The sequence below is a fragment of the Chinchilla lanigera genome, unplaced genomic scaffold (genome assembly GCF_000276665.1).
Source record: "Chinchilla lanigera isolate Chin_1 unplaced genomic scaffold, ChiLan1.0 scaffold00001, whole genome shotgun sequence".
NCBI classification, from domain to species: domain Eukaryota; kingdom Metazoa; phylum Chordata; class Mammalia; order Rodentia; family Chinchillidae; genus Chinchilla; species Chinchilla lanigera.
In genome coordinates this window covers 50998328-51016809 of record NW_004955402.1, presented here as the reverse complement: position 1 = coordinate 51016809, position 18482 = coordinate 50998328, and the positions used below count along the sequence as shown (strand labels likewise).

At 34.9% G+C, this 18482-nt stretch overlaps 1 pseudogene; it reads right to left on the bottom strand.

Moving 5' to 3' along the window:
* Positions 1-9152: 9152 nt before the first annotated feature.
* LOC102010436 overlaps positions 9153-18482 on the bottom strand; it is a 71453-nt pseudogene continuing 62123 nt past the window's right edge.

Genomic DNA, 18482 nt, shown 5'->3' with positions numbered 1-18482 from the left:
TCTGTAGATTGCAGTCTTCCTGATATTTTAGACTACAAACTGTAGTTCCCTCAAGCTCTCTAACACTTGGAGTCTGTCATTCTGACCTAGATAAAAGTGGTTCTGTCTCAGTAGTTTGTTATTATGTCAAAATGCGCCTCCAGAGTGATAAAGCTGTGGATGTCTTACATTCCAGCTAAACCTAACTTGGCCGTCATTTTCCTTCTATTAGGATGCGAGTGGATACTGCTCTGCTTCCCCCACACTTCCTGCCTTCCCATAGCTCATAATTCTTCCTTTATACTGTCAACATGAATGAAGAATATATGAATACACATTCAAGGGGTACTGAAAAATTAAATCAACACTGTTATTCTGAAGGAAGATTATTTTTTCTATCTTAGGCTTATCAACAAACATGTAAAATTGGGACAAAGATGATAACATTCTTTCCGTTGTTGGTCAGAGTCTTAGTATTTGCTTTCAATTCCCGGGATGTGTGAGTTTGAATCCGATAAAATAAAAAGGCTGTGGGTTGGAAGTAGTATTAGATCCAAACCAGGTAAGAATTACAGATGCATGCAGCTATCACAGAAGACAGCAGCAGCTCCCACTGCCTTTCTTTGAACATTGCACAGAAAAACACCTACAAAAGAAAGCAGACAAATGAATTAGGAGGAATAGGAGGAAAAGAGATGTGAAAAATGCAAGAGCAAGGAGTTCTGAAAGTTAACATGGGGATAGACGGACAACAAAGTGTAGCTTTCATCCCATCATAGCAGGGCAGAGTTGAATTTACTTATTTCCTTTCCACCTCTTGCCCCCACCCCCAGGGGAAATTTGAGACATGATCCCTGCTAATGTCAATGCTGAAATGAAGGCTGGGTAAAGAAGATTTTATTAGGAAATTCCCTGTGAGGGATTTCATGCACAGGTAAGGGGATGTTGGATCCATTGGATATGTGTACACTCCTACAAGGACCGACCCCAGCACATCTTCAGATCCTGTGCTCTCAGGGTGATATAAGAAAAATTAACAGCTGCTTATTATTTTTATCATCTTACAAATAGGGAAAGGTGGTCACTGTCTAAGACTGCTAAAAGAAACTTTTATAAAATGTCCTGTCTGTAAAAGCCATCCTTTCATTAAATTCCCCAAATTCAGGCCTAATTAGATAAAATATTAAAAATACAGCATTGAAATTTTTCAAAGATGTGCTGATTTTTCTGTAACAAATGTCAAGATGTAGTTTTCAAAGGTTAAAGAGGTTACAGATTTATTATGGACAAAATAGGTCATACCTAGGTTTCAATTCACTATAATGGAAAATTGAGGGAGGTTAGGAAATAGAAGAATATTATTAGGAGGTGAAAGTTAAAATTCTGAATATGCTTTAATTTGTAGAATTTAGGATACAAATTCTGCCAGGAAGGAGACACAAGTACCTGCATTTGTTTTATTTTGCTTTGTTTATTTGCAGTACGGGGGATGGTTGAACACAGGGCTTCCACACTGATCTATATTCCCACCACCCTCTGCTTTAAGGAAAAGTTCTCACGAAGTCACTCAGACTGAATTTGAGCTTGTGATCCTCCTGCCTCAGATTCTCACAGTGCTGAGGTTGTAGGTGTGTGCCACCAGGCCCAGGTTTATTTGTCTTTCTAAACAAACAATAATTAGGAAATGCCTTGACATTTTGGGTCAAGCCTCCCAGCATCCATGAAATGTTGGAGGGCCTGCCACATTTCCCTTTGTAGTTATGTTCAAAGAACCACACACACCTATATGCTAGCATCTTAAAACTTCCTCTTTATGATTATGTAATCCTTACTCTGCCATTTAATTTTAATAACATAGATCTGAAGAGAATCACATATACCACCAAAGATACTAGCTATTCTTGACTTATAAAGTATGTCACATTTCATTATAAGTGAGTACATAATTGTAATCTTGAAGTTGCTATGTTTGAGTTGATTAATCATAATTAAGATTTCACTTATTAGGAACATATGTGAATAGAAATAAGATTTTATAATAGCACATTTAATGATGAATGCTTAATAGTCTAAGATATCAATATATTGAATGTGTTTACTGTTTACTATTTATTTTTTTATGTTGACTAAATTTTTAATGTCTCTGATTAGTCATTAGTTCCCTTCATTTTGGCAGAAAAATTATCCAAGTAATTTTTAAAGACAAATGACATCAGAATTTTGTAGAGAGGATGTACAGAGGCACTTTAAAAACCAGAGATTCTAATACCCACCCCCCCATAAAAACCCCAAAACTTGTAAATGCTTGTGCTACAATTTTTATGGATTTATGTTATATATAATCCATGTAACCCATGCTTGTTTTCAAAGAGCGCTTTAGCCAAGTCTTCAGAAACCTGGGAATTTTTGTTTGTTTTTGTTTTTCTTGACACCTTATCAAGTTATGCCACAAAGAAAACAGACTGAAGATTATTAACCAGTTTATCAGATTTATTTGTATAACAAGGCTTTTCTGTGACATAATATAAAAATAAAAAGCTAAAAGCAACTTGACTATGATTGGAATAATTTTGTCACTCCTCTCTCTTTAGGTCTTTAAGTAATGGTGTTGGAAAATACAAGATAAATTTAATACTGTTAACCAGTCCCACAAATTTAGCCAATAAACATGATTTCCCCCAATTGTCCTACCACCAACACCCAACCAATTGCAAGTCTTCGCTCTCTAACTTTAACATGTGCTTTTGCTAAGCATTTGTACTCTACATTTGGCCTCTCCCTCCCACTGTCATCACTCATAATGATCATTCAGCATGGCATTGCTACAGAGAAGGAATTTTATACAAGTGACATACTCAGGGGCTGGGGATTTAGCTCAGCGGCACAGCGCCTGCCTGGCAAGCACAAGATTGTGAGTTCGATTCCCGGTACTGGAAAAAAAAAAAAACAAAAAAAGACATACTCAATAGATGCCTCTCAAGTAAGAGGCACAGTGCGGACCTTTATTGTTTTCAGATATCCTGGGCAATCTTCATAACTTTAGTAGTTATTTTAATATAAATTTGAAAATAAATGATTGTCCTAATTATTTGTATGGTTTGATCAAGACTTAGGAAGTTATTTTTAACTGGAACATTGTATGAAGGAATTTATCCATTAATTCATTCATTTATCACACTGTTTGAGTATCTCTTGTCACGGTATTAATTACATGAGGGAAGAACACAAAGTCAATTGACTGTGAACCTTCCCAGTGAAGAATTTACAGTCTTTTTAGAGATTTCAAAACTGTTAGAATTATCAGAAAGAGAAAAAAAGACTGTGCAAAATAGTGAGGACTACTCAAGGAAAGTCACCACAAGGTACGTTTGGTAGTAACTATGGTTTCTTATTTCTGAGATGGAAGATAGTTACAAGGAAGGACTAGCCTCCTGAGTCAGGAAAAGTTACGTTTGCTAAATCTGGATAAAGGTTACTCCTCACTTTTTTCTTATTTAGCTTTTGAGTTTATAGTTGTCAGCTCATGTCCCATCGATGGGTAGCCCTTGGAAAAGGCGGGCAAGGTTATCTGAAAATGCAAATAGAGCAAAACAGCTGACACTTTTGTACTCCTCTACCTCACTTAACCATCCTACACATTATCACCAAGAAAGGTGATATATGAGTGAATATCAAGTGCCTGCAAGAAAAATAATTGTGACTGGCTCTGTGTGCATATTTTTCCTAGTAATAGCAGTAAGAAGTGTAAATCAATATATTTGATCCAGGATTCAGGGGACTTTCATTTTCATCTCATTCCCACATTAATTCCCCAAACCCCAAGTGCCTATAGATTCACAGTACCAGACACAATTGTAATTTTGGGAATGTGATGGGGCCAAAGCATACCTGGGCCTTATCCATGAAATGACAGTCTAATAGGGGAGTGCAGAGCCGAAAGTCTACTACTCACAGTCTATTAGGGATATCTCATTTTTTACGAATTTCCTACCATAAAGGAGCTTATAAAAGAAGAGAGAAATTGTTTTGTCACTTCATGACTAGTGGTTACATATATGCAAATAGAATTTGTTTTAGGGGAAAACAAATTGCACTGCTCTTACCCTTTCCTTGTAAATAATGCCAGCAAGTAAAGAGGAGAAGGAATAAGAGAATGAAGGAAACAATGGGTGAAAGGAGGGAGAAGGAAGGGACAGGAAGAGTGGGAAGGAAGGAAGGAAGGGAGATTAGCAATGCTGTCTAAATTGTTTAAAAGGCTCTTGAATCTTAATATAGATGAAATTAAAAAGAAAGAAATTAAAATATGGGAAGATGCCATGTCATAGTACACGTCTTTTTTTTATGCTATACTATTTCTTTAAACTATTTCTGTATTGCTCTGAGTCTCTTTAAATGAATGTATTCTTCACATTTAAGTGTTTTTATACTGATATTGAATTTCACCTAAGTGTCTCAATTTTCAGATGATGTAGATATGCACTGTTCTTCCATATGCTGTCTTCCTCTGAATTTTGGATGTATACAGTATTTTTAACCTTTAAGGTGAAAAAGATTCATACACATGAATGTTGAAATTGCTTTCACAAGATATCCATTAAAAGGTAAGTGCATGTAAATTATACAGCTAAAAAATTAACTTCACACAGAATACGTAGATATAATGTTAATTTTCCATCATCCGTCTGAGCACTGGCTAACTCAATGCTCAGCAGATCTTAGCATTGTCATACGTGAACCAACTAAGTTGTTCTTTCTTTCTAGATTTATAAAAATAAACTGAAATATGCACACGTACGACAATTATTCTCTCATTTCTTTGCAATAACTATAAAACTATCTAAAATAACCCCTTGTCAGACACAGATACAGAAACACACATATTTTACATCAAAACCTTCACAAAGCTCTATTACGATATGAGGCATGAAGTTCTATATTATTGGCAGGTTTTCTGTTGAGTCTTTTACACCCCTTACTTTTTATCTGTCTTTCATTTTTTTGCTTGAATTTGCAGACGAATATTTTCATTGAAAATTTTATATAGACAGCAGTTTTACATATTATGTAAGCTTTGGAATTAGAACTGAATATAAGTCACTATCTTCCAGTCACTGTCTGTTAGCTCAGAGGTCAAGGTATGTTTCTTAATTTTAAACCTCTAAATTTTTTTATCTGTAAAACTCCCCAGAGTACATACAAAGATTTAAAATTAAATTAAATTTGAAAATTAATAGAAAAATGTTATTTCTTCTTTGTAACCAACTCCAGTTTTACTAATGAGAGATAGAGATAGAGAGACAAAGAGAGACAGAGAGGGAGAGACACTTACTTTGATTCTATTATCGCAGGTGCCCAAAGACAAGCCAGTGTGTAATGTGATGTATCATTTTCTCAGTGACAAAATAATTTTCAGGTAATTTGAGTATATAGAACTAAGATATATAAAGCAAAGAATCAGGTTCTTATATTTTTATTTGATATGTGGAGTTGCACAAATATGTGAAATCACAATTAAGTGTTTAACATATTAATATCAAAGTTCTGCTTTTTTGTGCTCATACTTGAAGAAAAACTAGGCAAACTTACACTTCAGTATCCCCTTTTTTTTGCAATATTTCAGTTCTGTGCATTTTTTTTCAGAGCATATTGTACTTCCGAGATTCACTGAGATGTTGAGTTTCTGAACAGAAGTATGGTGCTGTCAGTCTTACTGCATCTTACAAGTTCCATTTACATAATATCAATCATAATATGTTCATACTTCCATTTGGAAGATACACATTTGTAGTCTCCCTCTTCTGAAATTATTGTATTTTTCTATTTTAATTTTCCACTTCTTAACTGTTCATAAAGCTTGAGATACCTAACACTACATGTGATCATTACATTTCTTCCCATACGCATAAATAGAAACAAACTGGAGATAGAATATTTCAATTACATTTACATATAAGTATGAAATATTGTTTACTTTACTATTATATATGTTTATCAATTTTACTTAATTTTTTTCTGTTAATTTACACATATATTTGAATCGAGAAGCATTGCGTAGTAGCTTATCTTTTGGTTGATGCTTTGCAAGCTGGATTTCCTTCTACTGTGGTTGTAGACTGAGATCCAGGAGTCAATTCTAGAGCCTCTTCCCACAAACCCAGGCTTTCCATGAGGAGTGCAGAACAGTGGACTCACCCTCTACTGTGCAGGGCCAGGTATACTGTGCTATTATAATAGGGCTCATACTTACTGTCTTCAATACCAAGCTTCTTCTCTATGCCTGGTTTTCTTGGGTATTATATTAGTTTGCTGAATCTATTGGACTGTAGGTATTTGGATATGCACAGTGAGTTACACTAATATGTTGAGAATGAAAAGGTATATGATCTTAGCTGGGATGTTGGAAGCCCTCCCTATGACACTGATCATTTGCTGCAGCCAGAGGTGAATTAGAGATAGAATCTATAAACTGGCACATTTTTGTTCATGTATTTATTTGCCACTTGTATTTCATCATCTGAGAAGTGTGTATACCTCTCAGATGCCCATTGGTTTACTCAAAGGGACAGTTAATGCTTAAGGTTTTTTTTTTTTTTGTTATTGTTACGGTTTTTTACCAATTTTGCATGCTTATATCTGGTAATCTGAAAAACTAACTTGAAGACAATAATATGCAATATAACAACCATTGGTGAATTCCCACCATCTTTTTGGGGGTGGGGGCGTTGGGATACCGGGAATCGAACTCACGACCTCGCGCTTGCCAGGCAGGCGCTGTGCCACTGAGCTAAATCCCCAGCCCCTCCCACCATCTTGTTTAGTGGAGCTCTGTATCGTTTCTAATGTTTTCATTATTATTATTTTTTATTCTCTTTAGTGCTGTGATCAATCTTGCATCCTTATGTCTGGCAATTTGAGCAACTTTGTTGAAAATAATGCTATGTAATATGAGGACCACTGTTAATTCCTATCATTTTGTTTTGAAACCCTGTATCATTTTTATTGTTTTTGTGTTGTTTTGTTTTTGTCTAGGTTGTTATTTTGTTATTTTTTAATTCTCTTTTAAAAAATAAACGGACACATTTTACTATATAGTGAAAAACATATGCACTATAAAAGGTAGTAATAAAATGAGCATGAGTGTCCTCACCGTCAACCCCAACATGCACAGTGAACACTAGCATTAAGCCGTCCACCTGACCTTCCATTATCACACCCCCTGCTCCCACCAGCTGTCGTGCAGTTAACTGCTGTCTTGGCAAATTATGTTTGCCACTTGTTTTATTTCCTTCAAACCTTCACCATATGCATTAAATTATATTTTTAATTGTGCATGTCTTAAAACTTTATTGAATGGTAACACACTGCATGCATTCTTATGCAACTTGCTTTTCTTTCTTCAAAAATTTGCCTAATGTGTGTGACATGTATAAGGGTAAAAATTACAAATATCGCCATGGTAGTTTTTTTATACTGATACATAATTATATAAATTTATCATACTATATTTATCTTTTGGGGGTATTTGTAACTTTTAGAGATTTAAGCAATGTTTTTAGTCTTAAAAATGTTGCACAGTGTATATTTTTAAGATTTTGTTATTTTGTGCTTTTACATAGAACCTATGGAATATATATATAGTGTTTATGATTTTGGAAAAGTGGCCACAGTTTTGCTTGGGTGGGAAAGATGGCCGCAGTCTTTATTTGTCACCCAGTACAGAGTTTCCAAACAAAGTTTTGCCAAATGCTTCTGTTTGCAAACCAAATTGTTTGCAAAAAAGCATATGTATACACACACGCAAACACACACACACACACACACACACACACACACACACGGATAGATGGCACCACTTGTGTGTTCTAGCTAGTATAAAATTTTTCTCTTGCTCCATATTGTTTCCAATAGTTGACATTTTCTGAATTTTTAATATTTTCTTGTCTAATGGGATAAAATGATGTCACGTTTTGGTTTTCATTTGCTTTTTCTGATTATTAATGAATTACAGCATTTAAATGCAAGTGTGCATCCACATAATATAGTTTTCCTTTCTTTTTTTGGTTTGATCATGAAATCTGTGGTCATGCCTTTTAACTTTTTCTGTTGGGTTTGTCTTCTGAATTCTTTTAATTCTTATTAATGCATTGATGTTTATTATATATTATGAATATGAATCTTTTTGGTTATATGTATCCTTTTATATTATATAGTTTATTTTTATATTATGTCCTTTGTGATGTCTTTAGATACACAGATTTTTTTTTACTTTCAGTGATATCAAACGTGTTTTCTATATCATGTGTACTATTTTTGCATCTCATTAAAAATCTTTCCCAAAGTGTTTGCAGTAAAAATATTTTCCTATGATTTCTCCTAAGTAGTTTTTGTTACTTGTCTATTCCTGCATGACAGTATTACCAAAATCTCAGTGGCCTGAAACCACACATATTTATTATCTCAAAATTTCTTTATGCCAGCAATTAGACCGTGGCTTAACTACATTGTCTACTTCAGGGTCTTTCACCTAGCTGTAATCAAGCTGATGACTAAGGCCGCAATTTTCTGATATTCAACCGGGGAAACATTTAGTTCCATGATCATGTGACATTGGCAGAACTAAATTCCTGGTGAAATGTTCCGCCAAAAGCCACAATTCTCCCTGAATATTGGGCAGGAGGCCACTTGAGTAGCATATCATGTGGGCAACACCATATTATATTTACTTCATTAAAGACAAGAAGTTAGAGAGTCAATGGAGACACTCCACTTATAAGGTAGTCACATTTGCTACATTCTACTAACTAGATACAAGTCGTGGGTCCCATTGATACCCAAGAGGAAGGGATGATACAATGCATGAATACTAGGTGGTGGGAATAATTAGGCATCATCTGCCACAAATTTCATCTTTCACATTTAACAGTAATTGTATATATAGAGATTTCTCTTTTTGTCTGCATGAATAACCTGTTGCCTTAAACTGAAAACCTGAAAAATCTTTTATTTCCTAACAAATTTGAATAACATCTCTACCACATATTATATCTTCATTATTTGTGAGAATCTATATCTGGGCTCTATTCTACTAGCAAGTTTGATTAAGCTAATGAACATACCACACTGACTTAACTACTATAGTCTCTTTGCTACCTTTGAAATTTTACAAGGGAAGTCTAATTTTCTTCTTTCTTATTGTTGTTGTGGCTCTTCTTCAGCCTTTGCTCTCCTACATGCATCTTAGAACTAGTTTTTGTTTTTCCTGAAACAGAAAAAGAGACATTTTAATTGTAGAAACATTACACTATTTGGAAGGGATCCACAGTTTTACATTAATTAGTCCATGTTCATGAACATGACATATCTGTCATTTTAATTAATTTTTGTTAATCTTTGTACAGATTTAAAAGGTGAAAGATTTATACTACCTGAAGAGAAACCAGAGTATTTGGATATTTAAAGCACAGCACTTTATCTACTATGATTATAGACACATTTATTTTTAATTGTATGCTCTTTGTTAGTACTTAGGAGATGCATTGAATTTTTTTGTATTTATACTGTATCAAGGATCTTATCAAATGTTTTTAACTAATTAAGTAGTTGACCTATGAATTCTTTGGACACAGTTATGTTTATGGTTTTGAAATGTGTACTTAATAAGAATTACATTTCCTTCTTTCTAATTTCATAACTTTTTAATATTCTTACTTAATTTATAAGACCTCCTGAGAAATACTGCATGGAATTGGTTACTGAGGGTGTTCTTATGGTATTCCTAACATTAGTGGAGTGCTTCTGACATCTCACCACTGATCAAAGTAGATGCTTCTATATTTTACATGTTTTCATTATCATGATGTAGTATTCCCGTATTATCCTAGTTTGATATGCAACTTTTTACCAGGAATTCCTGGTGAGAGTTTTGGAATAATTTTGCATTATCCATATACCTAGTAATATGAACAACTAATTTGAAGAGAACAATATGCAATATAGCAACTATTGTTGAATTCCTATCATCTTATTTAATGAAATTCTGTGTTGTTTTTAATGTTTGTTAAATTATTTTTTATTCTCTTAAAAACAGAAACCGAAAAACCCACCTCCCATGACATTTTCTCCATATTTAATACTGAGCAAGTAGTTCTTATTTTTTGTTAGTTTCTTGATTGGATTTTGCCATTCATGTAAGTCTATACTTTGATTAGCTTTTAGGGCTTTTGTCCCTTTTATCATATATGTATTTGCTATTGCATTAACTTTGGCTTTTGATTCTATATATTTTAATCATACTTTTTATTTATTTATAATTTTCTCATTATGTTGTATTTTTGTAATTTCTTTAATTAGGTACATGATCCATCATATTTCAGTAATACTCTCCAGCAAATACTAGAGGGATTTATTGCTTATTCAGTGACAGGGATTTTATATTATTTTACTTTTTTAAATTTTATTTTTAAAGATAAAACAACCAAAACATATTAACAAACATATAGACATAAACCAAACAACATAAAAACAAAAACAATGCAAAATTTCAGACGTGATAGAAATTAACAATGGTTGCTGTATTTTATACTGTTATCTTCATATTGGTTACTCAGATAAATAAGTATATACATGTAAGAATGATCAAACAATTAAATATCAACTGTTCCTTTCAAAAAAGCAACAGAAAGTAGTAATACAATTATCCCAGCCATCGTGTGTGTGTGTGTGTGTGTGTGTGCATCGTGTGTGTGTGTGTGTGTGTGTGTGTATTTTTTCCCTTCTTTTATTTTCTCTTTTCCCAGTGAGGGATTTTATAAGCATGAATTTTCCCTGAACTAGCTCCTGTGAGAGAGTAGGGATAATTCTGTGATTGGGATTCTGAATAAATCTTACCTTGGAGGGAAATATAGTGAAAGGGTGAACCTGTAGTTGATAAGAAGTAGCCATCACACATATTAACGAAGAAACAATAGTACGTGCTATTTTGTGATTTAGAAAATGTTTATCTTTTTTTTCTCCAAAAAATAATTATACAATAATCGTGTTTTTGTCTTGGTCTACTGTGTTGGTGGAGTGGCTTTGCTCTGTGAGATTATTTATTCAAGAAGAACAGGAGAGGCACAGCTAATGGTGATCGGCCTGCTCTTTGGTTGAACAGTTGTTTTCCTCCATTTTCATTTTAAAAGATAAAGCTATTTATTTATCTTTAAAACCACATTGCTTGTATTCTGTACAGTTTACCATGTCATTTTTCAGTTACACCTTGTAAGTGTTTTCTGTATTCCAGTGTTCTTCTTTGTGTAATCAGGAGTTATTAATTCTTACATATATAGAGTTTCTACAGGTACCAGTTGTCACTTTATCTTTGTTATATCGTAACTTCTTTTTGTTTAGATGTTAGCCTGGCATACAAGTTTTCATTTTGTATTTTCTTTTTTTTTTCATTTCACATTGGCAAACCTTCTGTGATCTGATGCTTTTAGGATACACATTGTAAATGGAATAGAGTTGGATTTTTATTCATATTCTAATGACCATTGTGTATTTGTAGAGAATTTAACCTATTTATTTCTTAATTCATTTACTTTTTATTAGTACATGTTAGTAATTCATGCAATTTACAATCATCATGGGAGGAGTTACACATACATATGACAGTCTATTTCAGTTTTTTCAATACCCTTCCCTTTCCGTCCCCCTCACCTCTCCTCCTGCCACTCCCTACCCCCTTTTTCATACTTGATATTGTTAGTCTTAGCTTACATTATGCTGCATAGTGTTTACATTAACTTGGTTTACCAGGCTCCTATACATGGCACACTTTATACTTACTTCCCTTCTCCTCCCTACCGCTCAACCTTGAACCCAAGGAACACTTCCCTATTCCAAGAGGTCCATGCCTTGTGCCATTCTGTGCATACCACATATAATTTTCTTGGTGCTTTGCATCACACAAATAAGACATACTACTCAGTGTTTAAGCTTGTGTGTCTGAGGTATTTCAGTCAATGCTATATTTTCCATGTGCATTTGTTTTCTGACACATGTCTAAAATTTGTCATTCTTCGTAGCTGAGTAGTATTCCATTATATATAGATAGCACAGGTTGTTTATCCAGTCGTCTTGATGGGTATATTGGCTGCTTCCAGGACTTAGCCATTACAAATTGTGCACTATAAATATTGGCATGAAAGCATCACTGTAATATGATGATTTAAGCTCTTTGGAGAATATATCCAGGAGGGGTACAGCTGGGTCATATGGAATTTCTAATTTCAGTTCGGATTTCCATCATGGTTTGACTGGTTTGCATCCCCATCAACAATGCAGAAGGGCTCCTTTTTCACCACAAGCTTGCCAGCATTTGTCATTTCTTGATTTCTTAATGATTGCCATTATTTCTGGAGTAAGATGGAATCTTAGCATCACTTTAATTTGCATTTCTTTAATGGTCAGAGACATTGAACATTTTTTCATGCATTTTTTGACTTTTTATATCTCTTCCTCTGTGAAGTATCTCTTTCTTTCTACTGCCCATTTCTTGCCTGGGTCTTTAATTTTACATTGTTTAAATATTTTTTAGTTCTTTGTATACTCTAGCTAATAGTCCTTTGTTTAAGTAGTGGAAGTAACAGGCAAAATTTTTCTCCCATTCTGTGGGTTGTTTCTTCACTCCACTGATTGTATCTTTTGCTCTACAGAAGTATTTAGTCTGATATAATTCCATCTGTTAATTCTTCCTGTTGTTTCTTGTTGTTTCAATTGATGTTGTTTAGAAAATCCTTTCCTACACCTGTATCTTCAAGTATTTTACCTATTTTATCTTCCAGAATGCTTAATAATTCTGTTTTAATATTTAGACCTTTAATCTATTCTGTTTAATTTAGTGTATTGTGAGAGATAAGGCTCCAGTTTCATTTTCCTGCAAACAGATAACTAATTTTCCCAACACCACTTGTTGAATAGGCTTTCTTCCAACGTGTTTTGTTAAAGATCAGATAGGGAAATATGTCTGGTGAGGTCTCTATAGCCTCAATTCTATTCCACTGATCCACATGTCTGATTTTGTTTTAGTGCATTGCCATTTTTATTACTATTACTTTGGAGTATAGCTTGAAGTCAGGTATTGCTATGCCACTTGCTTTGCTATTATTGCCCAAATTGCTTTTGCTATTCTGGGTCCCTTCTGGTTCCACATGAATTTTAGGATAATTTTCTCTAATTCTTAAAGTATGGTGTTAGTATTCTGATTAGGACTGCATTGAATCTGTATATCTGTATTGAAAGTATGGCTATTTTGAAAATATAGCTTCTGGGTATTCAGGAGCAGAGGACATCTTTCCATTTTTTGAGTTTCATTTCAATCTCCTCTTGAATGCTGTAGCATTCTTTCTAGAGGTTTTTTACTTCTTGACTATGTTAATTCCTAGATATTTCATTTTCTTGAAGTTATGATGAATGGAATTGTTTTCATGATTTCCTTCTCATTCCATTCACTGTTGGTGTATATAAATGCCAATGATTTTTAATGTGTTGATATTGTATCTTGCTACTTTGCTGAAGTGTTCATTATTTCTAAGAGGATTTTTTGTGGTGGAATTCTCTTGGTCTTCTACGTGGAGAAACATGTCATCTGCAAATAATGATAATTTGAGTTCTTTCTTTCCTATACATGTCCCTTTTATTTCTTTCTCTTGCCTCATTGCTGTACCTATTGTTTCAAGTATTACATTGAATAGAAAAGGTAATAGTAAACATCTTTGTCATGTCTCTGATATTAGAGGAAATGCTTTTAGCTTTTGCTCATTTAGTGTGATGCTGGCCACTTGTTTATTATAAATAGCCTTTGTCATATTCAGGAGTGAGTGGTCCTTCTATACCTGTTTCTTTTTAGGGGATTTTATCATGAAATGGTGTTACATTTTGTCAAAAACCTTTTCTGCATCTATTGATATGATCATGTGGTTTTTCACCTTGCTCCTGTTCATATGATGCATTACATTAATTAACTTACATATGTTGGACCATCCTCACATCTCTGGGATGAAACCCAATTGATCATGATGTATGATCTTTTAAATAAAGTGCTGCATTCTATTTGCTAATACATTTGGGAGGAATTTTGCATCTATGTTCATGAAAGAAAACAGTATAGAATCTGTCTGATATTTCTTTGACGATTCTATGTCCTTGTTGAATCTGTTGTTCAAATTTCAAACCGTTTTGATTAATTCATCCTATACTTTTCTGATTTCTCCAAAGTTTACTGTGGGTATATTGACTGTAATTGTTCTGAACTTTTGATTCATTTCCTCTTTGAACTCATCCATTATCATTATGTCTTCTAAGAACTTTTCATAGATTTCTGATACCTGGTGTTTGTTTTTTTCTCCTTTTTTGGCCCCTTTATTGCCTGAGAGAGTTGATGGTGTTCAGAGATGTTCTGTTTCTTTTTTTCTCCATTGTTCTACTTGTATCTGTGTTTGTTTGCATATATATTTGTTTGTATATATATTTATTGTATGTATACATTTAAGATTATGTATGGCTCCCTCCTTTTGTTTTCTTTTTTGGAGGAGGGTTACTAGAATTGGGGACTAGAAAAGATGGGAGATTTTGTGGCTTATTTTGAGACTTTTAGTAGGATGTTGCCTCCCTGTGAATAATTTTCAGCTTCGTATGCCCAGTGCTAGCATTTAATCCTTTTTTTTTTTACTTTAAGAGATTTTATCTCTGTCTCTATGTGTTACTTGAAGAAATGCTCCTATTGATTACAGCATCCACAGATTCAGTCTTACAATACTTCTATATGATGGCCATTGCAGTTATTCTTGCCCTTTTGTCTATTCTGTATGCACTCTATGGGAATTTATTGCTTGTGATTGTTCTGCAGTGTGGTAGGTAAGGTGGGATGGGGAGAATGGGAGCTGTTTGGATGAGTAGTGTGAGACACTAAGTGAGAGATCTGAAGTGGAGAAAAGTGGTAGATGAGAAGAAAAAATTGATGTGTGGCTTAATTTTATGGAAGTACTTTTATTTACATTGAAAGTTTAGGACTGAGAGCTTTTAGAGGATGTTTATGGAGGCTGGGGCAAGATATGGGAGAAGGCAGCTTCACTTTGTGTTTGAGGAAAGCTGTGTACTTATCTGACCTTGCTTATAGTGAGAAAAGTACAGTAGGTAAGATATGGAAGAGCCAAAGGATTAGCATGGGGGAGAACTGACTAACTACCATAGTGAAGGTACGAGTGACTTTGAGAATGCTAAGTATGTTGAATATAAAAATTTAGGAGGAGGAGTTTACATGTTTGGAAAAAGACTAAAGTATATTAATAATATTGTCTTAGGGGTTTGAGGTAAAGAAAATAAATAAAAGCTAAGGTAAAGCAGAGAACCTTGATACCTATTAAATCAGAACCAGTGAAAGAGAAAATATAAAAGAATAACAACCCAATAAACACATGAAACCATACAAGAGCACAACATAAATTTTACTAAATAAATCAAGAAACATACAGAAATTTAAGCCAGTAAGATGTCCAATGGGAACAAAGTTTGGATATTTCAATGATACATTGTACATGTGGTTCCCAAGTGGCTTCTTTGCCCAGAAGACTGAGTACTCACTGCAATAACTCCTCTGATCCTTCTACTGCAATACTGAAGTTACTTGAGACCTAGCACCTCTTTCTACCAGATTGCATTGTTCTTACAGAGTGTGATCCAGTCTGAGGCCTTGGGTTAGGAAGCTTTGCAGTTACTCTCCTTGGGTGTGATTGTAGATGCAGCAAACAGGTTTACAGGCACTAAATTGTCCAGAAGCAGGATTATTTCTAAGCAGTCAATTCAACTACACAATAACAGGCTAATCTGCTACAGTGGTATCTATCAGGGCTGGTTAAGAAACAACATACTGCAAGACCCTATTTGGGGTGTCCTTTTAGCTTAGAAAAGAAATGCACAGCTATAGTGCATGCATCACAGTAACCCAAGCCTTGCCCCAGAGTTAGTGTATACTGAGTGCAATGGCTGTCTCTTCCCTACTTGTGAAAAACAACATTGAAGAGTACTTTTATAGAATCAATTATCTAAAGCACAGTGGGGAGGGGACCGGGTAGTGCCAGAGGCAGGAAAAGGAGAGAAAATAAAGAGAATCTTCTTTTCTTAAATCCTCTGTGGTATGGGAAGGAGGCTCCTATTGGTGCTAAGGGTATGTTGTTACATATTTAGAAGCGAATGACAGAGAAGACTGGATGTTATATTGGTTTTGGGAAACGGGGATGGGAAAGGATTCTATGACTGATACAATTATTAGAGAAAAAGTTTAAAGGAGGCAATTGAAAAGGAGATGAAGGAAAAGTAAAATTGCTAATGAATAAAACACAAGTGAATGAAGCCAGGTGAGGAGGTCTGGGTAAAGACAGGACAGATATTAATGGACAAAGGAGAGCTCCCCTTCCCCCTATAAAGTATGTCAGGAGAGAAAGAAAACCTGGAGTAAGTGAAGTACGCATGCACAGACACACACACATAAGTGAAAAAAGTATAAAATAATATGTGGAAAGAAACATGCAGGAGGAGGAAAACAGCAAAGAATTTAAAAATGTAAGAGTGAAATAAAAATAAAAAATGGAGAAATAATATAATCAAATAAAGGATCTAAAAAAATTTCTCTATTGTTTTACACACACGGATCCTTTCCTCTGGCTCGGGATAAGGAGCAGAGCTCAGGCCAGAGGGTGTCTTTGTTCACGCTGGAAATCTGAGGAGGTCTGCCCCTGAGATCTGCTTACCGTGGGAACACACTCCGATGTGTGGGGGCTGCAAATCCTGTGTAACTCAGGCTGAACCTGGCTGCTGACCACAGGAACTGAGTCTGCCATCACTTGATTCTGCCCCTCAGCAGGACTCCCCCAGTCTGCCCTCCAACTGGCTGCAGTCTCCCATGGCTGTCGTTCCCTCATCCACTCTGGAACTTGGCAGTGTGAAGCAGCCAATAGGTTTTCCTGGGACTTAGGTTCAAGCACCCAAACTTTCCCAAAAATGGCGTCCAAGCTGGTTCCTCCTCTTTCAGTCCCTGTGCTGGAGCGCTTGTACCTCAGTCACTCATCAACTTTTGAGTCTGGAGGGCTGCTCAGGATGCAGTGTCTCACGTTCTTTCTGCTGTCCCCGATTACATAAGATTCTCTTGGTCCTGGTGTAGTTCTTCAATTCTCCATGTGCAGAAAAGTTGTTAATTTCTTTTTTTTTTTTTTTTTTTCTGGTACTAGGAATCGAACTCACGACCTGGCGCTTGCCAGGCAGGCGCTGTGCTGCTGAGCTAAATCCCCAACTCCAAAAAGTTGCTAATTTCAAGTTGCCTCTGCTGGCTACCCAGACACTGCTGGTGGTGCCACATGGCTTCTCATCCCCCCTTGGCGTGCTCTATTTCTTTCTAACACTCCTATTTTCTTCTCCTCTGTCAGTTCCCTGGTGGTTCCCATCTTCCCTCTACAGTTCTTCTCGAAGCTAATATTTTCCAGACTCTATATACGTTGTCCTGGAGAAGTTCAGCTGCTGGCACTCACTCTACCACCATTTTTAGCTGCTGAGAGTTTAACCTATTTATTATGATCATTGTGGTTATTGACAGACTTGGATCTATTTCTAATTATCTATTTTCTAATTATATATTTGTTTACTATGTCTCCTTTTTATTAACTCTTTTCTTAAAATGTTTTGAGATCAGTCTCCCCCAAGGTTTTTATAGTTTTAGAAGCAAGGTATTGTATTTATATTATTTTAGTGCTTACTATAGAAAAATGAGTATTACTCTTTTATATGCTCAACACTTATTTATATTAACTCCAATGTTTACCTTTTCCTGTATATGCCATTTTATTTTTGAAGCCTTTCTTTGATGCTTGTTTTGGCATTAAATATATCTTAATATTTTCTCAATTTTGTTTTCTTTACATATATCTTCTATGACATTTATTCTTGCAAACTGTGATTGGTATACATACAGTTCTAGGCTAAAAGTACTTTTGAATATATTATTCTACTAATTACTTTAAGTTGCTTCTGTTTACACCATGAAATAGGAAACAGAATCAACAGTTGAGAATAGTAATGGGGCAGAGGTCTTGGAAATTGGAAGAGAGGAGAAATAAAATATTCACCTAGGAGAGGGAGAGTAAAGAGGATATAAGGGGACAGTATTGTACCTTTGCTGGATATCCTTGATGCTTTCTTTGAAGAGTTCTGCATTTAAAATAACCCAGCTCCACCAGATTTGCTTGGTTGCACTCACACAAGCTTGGAAAAATGGCAAATTAGAGCTCATACATTGTGTGATGGGTCTCAGTGAAAGATTTTAAATTTTTATGAATATTAGACAAAGAACTGTAAGAATACCTTCAATGGTAAAAGAAAAACAGCTGTATTTATTGAAGTTTACAGGAAAGATTTACTCAGGGTGTTCAGTTTCATACCAGAAGAAACAAAAGAGTAACACAAACAGGGGAAAA